The following is an 8,114-nucleotide window of genomic DNA, read 5'->3' on the forward strand; positions in this document are numbered from 1 at the left end:
CCGCGAAGGAGCTGAGGGAGTGGTACTATCTCTTCTGGTCGACGGAGACGCGGGCGCATCCGCACACGAAGGTACTCTCCGCCGTCGCCTCGCAAGCAGCTCCAGTTGGCGGATATCCTTTCCTCGCCGTGTTCTTCTACTGCAGGCTCTGCCCGCCATTCTCTGATTTCTTTTGCGACGTCATGAACACCTATGGACTCCACCTCCTTGACTTCACCCCCAACGCCGTTCTGACCATGGCAGTTTTCGCCCATCTATGCGAAAACTTTGTCGGAGTCCACCCCAACGTAGCTCTCCTCCGCCATTTCTTTATGCCTTGTGTCGAGAGAGGGGAACCTCTTGCCGGCGGGACCGCCTGGATCTCGCAGGCCGGCAAGAAGGAGACCTATCTGGAGGGGGAGCTCCGCAGCAAGTGGGACGAGTGGAGAGCAGATTGGTGCTGGGTTGTAGAAGAGAGCCCGCAGCCGTTCACCGCCCTGCGCCAAGCCCCAGCAGTGCGTGGCAATGACTGGAGTGCTCTGTCCGTGGACGACGACAAGCTGAAGATCGCCACCACTCGGATCTTGCGTCTCAAGCTTGCCGGGCTGACTGTAGGAGCTGTCGGCGCAGATTTCCTTCGCCGGCGCATCGCCCCTCTGCAGGCGAGGGGGAGACCCGCCTGGGAATTTGGAGGCCCGGCAAATATCATGAGGTTACGCCCCGGCCTCAACTTCAATTTCACCGTCATAGAGTTGGACGGGATACTCAAGGAGATATTCAAGCACGACCCACAGCATCCCGAGTGGTTCAGGTTGCCGGCAGGCGTCGTTCCTCTGTGCAACAACTCCTCGCGCGACCGCATCTGTGCCATGATGCCGTTGTGTGATTCGCACGGGATCGCTCCAACTTGGCAAGAGCCTGCCGGAGACGTTGTGCAGCAGTTCTTCGACAGCCTAGTGGAAGTAGCGGTCAATGCTGACGACAAGAAGCTCCTCACCCGCGACACCACCGATTAAGAGATGGAACGCATCGCCACCAGGGCGGAAGAGGCAGCGGCAGCCGCAGCCGCGGGTGAATTTGGGTTCACGGTGGAGGAAGCAGATGCGGCATCGGTGATGAGTCTTGCTGAGCGGGAGTGGCCCGAAGACGAAGAAGAGCTTGCCGCGCCCGACGCCGAGTTGAGTGAGCCCGCCGAGGGTGCAAGCGGCCCGCCATCTCCGGGGAGCTTGCCGGGAACACGCCCCGGAACGCAGCCCCCAGTGCAGCCAAGAAGGCGCCTCCGCAGGATCGAGGACGCAGCAGGGCGGCAAGCTGGTCAACAGCCGCAGCGCCGCGCGACGCGTTCCGCCGCGGCAAGTACGGTTGCCGCGGGTGCGCCTCCTGCCGCAGTGGCAACTGGGGCGGGGTCATCTCGGGTTGGCGCCGAAGTCCCCGCCAAGCGGCCAAGGCATCCCACCCCTCCACCTCGTCGCGCCGGAGGTGGGCCGAACTTCGACCTCTCCGCGCTCAGCTCCGACGAGGAAGAGGAAGAAGAGTAAGATTCCCTTGTTGTTCTTGTAGTTCTTCAACTTGCCATTCCTGTCTTGCATCTGATCTGACCCACCCTGGACTCTCCCTTTTCAGGACTCTGGCCCAGAGGGCGGCGAAGAGGGCCAAGGCTCAGGTGGTGATCATCGAGGACGAGCCCACTGCGATGACAGGAGGCGCGCCCGAGACCACCTTGCCGGATCCGGCCATCACTTCACAGAGCAGCCCCCAGCGCAGCGCCCAGCGTAAGCATATGGTTTACTTTCTGCTTCTGGGTGCACGTGGTTGCTCTTTTCCTTTGTTGGCATCTGATCACTGGTTTGTTTGTGCAGGAGCAGAACAGCTTCATCAGGAGGGCGTGGTGATCACCTCCGACTCGTCGTCTGCTTCGACTACGCCACCAAGGGCAGACTCCCCGGCAAGGGAGCGTTCTCCGGTAAGGGAGGAGTCTCCGGCAAGGGAGGAGTCTCCGGCAAGGGACAGTGCTAACGATCCGCCGGTGGTGGAGCTTATGACAGCGGATCCCAGCACAGGTAATCCTTCCTGCCCGAAACTTTCTTTGTATTCTTCTGCTGATTTTTCTTCTTGAGTGCTTGTTTGACTTCTCATTCTTCTCCGGTCGTCAGGTCCACCCTCCGCGGATCCGATGGAGACCGAGGCGGGTGGCGGAGAGGACGCGCGCGGCAACACTGATGATGCCGCGGCCGCCGAAGACGGAGCTGGTGCGGATGTGCCTGCCGGTGAAGAGGCCGCCAAGGCTACCGCCGAGGAAGCTGGCGGGGGATCTGGCGATCGCACTGATGGCCCTAAGGCCGCAGGAGCGTCAGGCGCTGCACCGACCGCCGATCCCTCCGCCGCTGCCGCAGCGTCAGGCTCCGAGGAGCCCCAGCCCGGCGCCTATCTGAAGGCTGGCGAGGGCATCTTCATCAAGCTTCCTTGGGCATCAAGCTGCAAGGCGCCGGTGGAAGGAGAAGTTTTGGATGGGGAGGTGCTCGCCTCTGCCGGGTTGTCGATCGTTGACGCGCCGGGAAGCAGCAGTGACGAGCCCGAGGAGGAGCGGCTGCTACGGAGGCTGCTGGCGCTCTATCGCGCCCGTCAAGTCAAGTTGGAGTCCCGGGAAGCGCTCGTCGCGAAAGCGAGCATGGATATAGAGAAGCACGCAGAGGAGCTCCGGGGTTTTCGCCAGGAAGCTCTCCGGGCCTTGGCGGAGGAGCGGGAGCAGCTTGCTGAAGAGCGGAAGGCCTTCCTCCTCGAGAAGGCCGAAGCTGAAGAGCAGCAGCGGCTTACCGGCGAGAAGCTGTACGCGCGAGAAGGCGAGCTGGCTCAGCGGAAAGTGAACCTCGACAACCACAAGGAGGAGCTTGCCGCGCGCGAACGGGCACTTGGCGGGTCGCTCCAAGAGGCAAAGGATGCGGCTGCGGCTGCCGAGACCGCCAAGAAGGAATTGGAAGTAAAGGTGGCGCGGCTGGAGGCTGATCTGAGAGTGGGTGGCGAAGAGCTTGCCGCGCTCAAGCTGGAGCGCGAGAAGGACGCCCTTGCCCACGGTGAGCTGCAGGGCCAACTCTCCAAGAAGGGCAAAGAGCTGCGCGCCGCCAAGAATTCCAATGCTGATCTGGAGCTGAAGCTGGCCACCCTGACGGAGACGTTGGACGGCGCCAAGAAACGGGAGGCGGACTTGAAGAAGGACATCAAGGCCAATGAGGCGCTGCTAGCGAGGGCCGTCGAAACCCAGAATCTTCTCAGAGATACTGTGGCGCTCTAGACGGAGGGCCTCATGAACATAGCTGTAGTCATCAAAGAGGAGCTGGTGCAATTGGGGGTGGAAGGCTTCGGGTACTCCTCCGACGAGAACCTCCAACCCAGCGCCAAGCTCACTCTGTTCTTCAAAGGCATGGCGGCGGTGCTCCAGCAACTCCGGGAACGGATCCCAAAGCAGTTGGCCGACGAGTCACGCTCGATTTGTGCTGGAGTTCTGGAGAAAGTGCTGGTGAAGGTGGCCTTCCGCAATCCGGGCCTCAACCTCACCAACGTCCTCAACAGGCTGCCGACGGATGCTGATCTTGACGCACTTAAGGCCCTCGTCGCACCCATTGTGGACAGGGTGAACGAGGTCAAAAGGGTTGACGACGGTCGCGTAGATTAGGCCGTCCGTTTTCTTGTTTTGTTGTCGCTGCCAGTCATGTCATGGGAACACTTTATTAGAGGCGTGACAAGTTATTTTTGTAATATAACTCTATCTTAGGCAAAAAATTGCTGTGTTACTTCCTTTACTCGACTCTTGGCTTTGTATGGTTCTGCCCTACGCTTTCTAGGGAAACTTGCCAGTGCAGGCACCCTTGCCGCGAGCACCGAGTGCGGAACTTCAGCAGCCTGCTGGCGGGGTCGCTACCGACAAGCAACCTTGTCGCAACTAGTTGCAGCTCACTTAAGTTGTTGAGCGGACTCGAAACAAAGTAAGGGCGCAGCTAGCTACGAGTTGGTTCCTCCGCGCACATGTTTTCCATACAAAGCACGGTCGTTCAAGGAAAATAACTCAAAAACTTAAAAAACTGATTGCTCAAACTTTAGCAACTTAGCTTTTCTGTCGTCTGCTTCCCGGCAAGGAGAAACTTTCTTGAACGGCCTGGTCCACACCATTATCTTCTCCTTCCCCCCCGGTAAACCTTGTGGGCGAGGGAACCTTCCTTCTTTTGAGAAAGAAACAGAGAAATAAAGTAATGATATGGAGCCTTGGGCTCGTTATCGCTTACCGGGGTCTGGTGCTGCACAAAGTGTTAGATAACATATGCGAAAAAGGATTATAGCATAAAAAAACTGACAAGATGTGCGGGGCACATGAACTTTACTGGTGCACGGGGTAAAACTTACGAAGATGTTCAATGTTCCAGGAGTTGCTCACCAGAATGCCATCTTCGGTCTCAAGGCGGACAGCGCCGGGCCTAGTGACTCATTTCACCCGATAAGGGCCTTCCCACTTCGGCGTCAACTTGTTGGAATTCTTGGCAGACTGAACACGCCGAAGAACAAGGTCGCCTTCCTCGAAGCTCCTGGCTTTAACTTTGCGGCTATGGTAGCGACGCAAAGCTTGCTGGTAGCGAGCGACTCACACAGCAGCCTGAAGACGGTCTTCCTCAAGGAGCAGCGCGTCATCTTGGCGCAACTGCTCTTGCTCGAGCTCATCATAAGCGAGCACTCGAGGTGACCCGTAAACGAGTTCCGTGGGGAGAACTGCCTCTGCTCCGTAGACTAGAGCGAAGGGTGTCTGGCCAGTGGCTCGATTTGGCGTCGTCCTGATCGACCAAAGAACCACCGGCAGCTCCTCGATCCAGTTTCTTCCGCACTTGTGAAGCCTGTCGAAAGTTCTAGTCTTGAGGCCTCGCAGCACTTCAGCATTTGCCCTCTCCGCTTGACCGTTGCTTCTCGGATGAGCAACAGAAGCGAAGCAGACCTTGGCACCAAGATCTTGGACGTACTGCATGAAGGTGCGGCTCGTAAATTGCGTGCCGTTGTCGGTGATGATCCTGTAGGGATCCCGAAATGGCAAACAATCGACCTGAAGAACTTGGCTGCTGACTGTGCTGTCACCTTCCTCACTGGTTCCACTTCCGGCCACTTTGTGAACTTGTCGATGGCGACGTACAAGAACTCAAAGCCCCCGACAGCTCGGGGAAAGGGGCCGAGGATGTCGAGCCCCCAGACCGAAAATGGCCAGGATAAAGGGATCGTCTGGAGAGCTTGAGCTGGCTGGTGTATCTGTTTGGAATGGAACTGGCACGCTTCACACTTGGTTACTTGTGCAGTTGCATCCTGGAGGGCTGTCGGCCAGAAGAAACCTTGTCAGAATGCTTTGCCGGCAAGTGCTCTTGCGCCAATGTGGTGACCACATATGCCTCCATGTATCTCTGCCAACAGCTGTTGTCCATCTTCCCGGCGAATGCACTTCAGTTTCACACCGTTGAGTCTTATTCTGTACAGTGTGTTGTCGACAAACTTGTACATACTTGACTGCCGGGCTACTCTTTCCGCTTCTTCTTGCTCTTCGGGAAGCTCTCCTGTCTGAAGGAAATGGATGATCTGCTGCGCCCATGCTGGAGCTTGCGGCTCGACAACAAGGGCTAAAGGCATATCTGTTGCTGTGGGAACATCCGCTTCTACTGCAAGAACCTGCGGTTCGGCCGGAGCGTGATATTCCCCGGCAAGCTTGTCGGAGCAAAACTTGTCGGGAGCGTCTGCTTCAACGGAACAAACCAAGAGGTTCGTCGGGGCAGACTGCTCCTCAGCACTCTTGGCGTCGATCTTGGGGACCTTCATGGCGGCGGCTTCGGGAAGCTGTGCCGGAAGGTTGTCATCAGAAACCAACTTCCTCTTCTTTCTCTGTCCAGTCGACGGTGTTACGGATGGGTGAGTCAGCTTGAGCACAAAAATCCCTGGTTCCACAGGTAACTTTAGTGCTGCGCACTTTGACAGGCCGTCAGCAATATCGTTCTGAGCTCGTGGAACGTGTTCCATTTGCAGGCCATCAAAGTGTGCTTCTAGCTTCCTTACTTCATCAACATATGCTTCCATCAACGAACTCTGATAGCTTTTGTTTACTTGGCGGACGACCAACTGCGAGTCACCCCTGACAATGAGCTTGTTGATCCCAAGGTCTGCCGCGATTCTGAGTCCGGCAAGCAAACCTTCATACTCTGCGGTATTGTTCATTGCTTGCTTCTTGGGAAAATGCATCTGAACTACGTACTTGAGGTGCTCTCCGGTGGGTGCGATAAGCAGCACGCCTGCGCCGGCGCCTTGAAGCGAGAAGGCACCATCAAAGTACATCAGCCACTCTTTGCTTGCCTCTTTGACGGGGATGCTTGTTTCTGGAGTTTCTTCGTCTGGTGTCGGCGTCCATTCCGCTATGAATTCTGCCAATGCTCTGCTTTGTATAGTGGAAGTACTCTCAAACTTGAGGCCAAAGCTTGACAATTCCAGTGCCCACTCGACAATCCTGCCGGTTGCTTCTGGATTTTGCAGTATCCTCTTCAACGGAAAGCGAGTGACAACTGTTATTTCATGTGCCTGGAAGTAATGGCGCAGCTTTCTCGAGGCCATGAGAAGGCCGAAAAGCAATTTCTGTACGCCAGAATACCTTGATCTAGCCCCCTGTAAAAGGGAACTGACAAAGTAAACTGGGCGCTGCACCATTTTCCTCTGCACCTCCTTGCATGCCTGCGCAGACTCAACTTTGTCGGGGCCAGAGCTTGTCGGAGAAGCCCCCAGCTTGTCGCTGGATTCACTTGCCGCGGTTGCTGGCTCATCGTCCGCCTCCCTCTCCGCTACTAACGCAGCACTAACCACTTGATTGGTTGCTGCCAGATATACCAGCAACTTCTCTTGTGGCTTAGGTGCGACAAGTATTGGAGTGGAGGACAGGTACCTCTTCAAGTCCTGTAGCGCGGCCTCCGCTTCTGGAGTCCATTTCATCGAACCTGCCTTTTTCAATATTTTGAAAAACGGCAAGGCGTGCTCTGCGGACTTAGAGATAAATCTGCTGAGAGCAGCCACGCAACCGGCAAGCTTTCGTACATCCTTGACGCGGTTTGGTGCTTCAATCTGCTCGATGGCTTTGATCTTGTCGGGATTGGCTTCAATCCCCCGCTGTGACACAAAGAACCCGAGAAGCTTGCCGGAAGGGACTCCGAACACGCACTTCTCGGGATTGAGCTTGAGGTTGATCCTGCGCATATTTGCAAAAGTTTCATCTAGATCTTGAATCAGAGTAGCCTTGTTTTTGCTCTTGACCACTATATCATCCATGTAGGCTTCCACATTTCTGTGCATTTGCGGCTTAAAAGCACGGTGGACTACTCTTGCGAATGTTGATCCAGCATTCTTCAAACCGAAAGGCATCCGTATGAAGCAGTATGTGCCACATGGGGTGATAAATGTGGTTTTCTCTTCATCCTCTTCTGCCATGAAGATCTGATGGTATCCTGAGTATGCATCAAGAAATGAAAGCAAATCACATCCGGCTGTGGAGTCAACAATCTGGTCAATACGCGGCAAGGGAAATGGGTCTTTGGGACAAGCTTTATTAACATCAGTGAAGTCAATACAAAGTCTCCATTTTCCGTTAGCCTTGCGCACAACAACAGGATTGGCCAACCACGTGGGATGGAGCACTCCTCTGACAAGGCCTGCTGCTTCCAACTTCTTGATTTCTTCTGCGATGAACTCTTGGCGCTCCACTGCCTGCTTCCTGACTCTCTGCTTGATGGGCCGCGCATGAGGACAGACGGCAAGGTGGTGCTCGATTACTTTCCTGGGAACACCGGGGATATCAGACGGTTGCCATGCAAACACGTCGACATTCGCCCGCAGGAAAGCAATGAGCGCGCTTTCCTATTTGGGGTCCAGGGTGGCGCCGATGGTGAAGGTACCACCAGTGCCATCCTCCTTGGCGGACACCTTCTTAGTCTCAGGTGGAGCTGCCATTGCCTTCTTACACTTGCCGGTGGAGCTCGATGGTGCGTCCTCGACGGTAGCGCAGCACTCCGAAGAGGTGCGCTTGCCGGAGTAGGCATCAGAGCTCTTGCCGGACTTGGTCTTCTTCTTCCCTCCGAGAG

The sequence above is a fragment of the Triticum dicoccoides genome, chromosome 4B (genome assembly GCF_002162155.2).
Source record: "Triticum dicoccoides isolate Atlit2015 ecotype Zavitan chromosome 4B, WEW_v2.0, whole genome shotgun sequence".
Lineage (NCBI taxonomy): Eukaryota > Viridiplantae > Streptophyta > Magnoliopsida > Poales > Poaceae > Triticum > Triticum dicoccoides.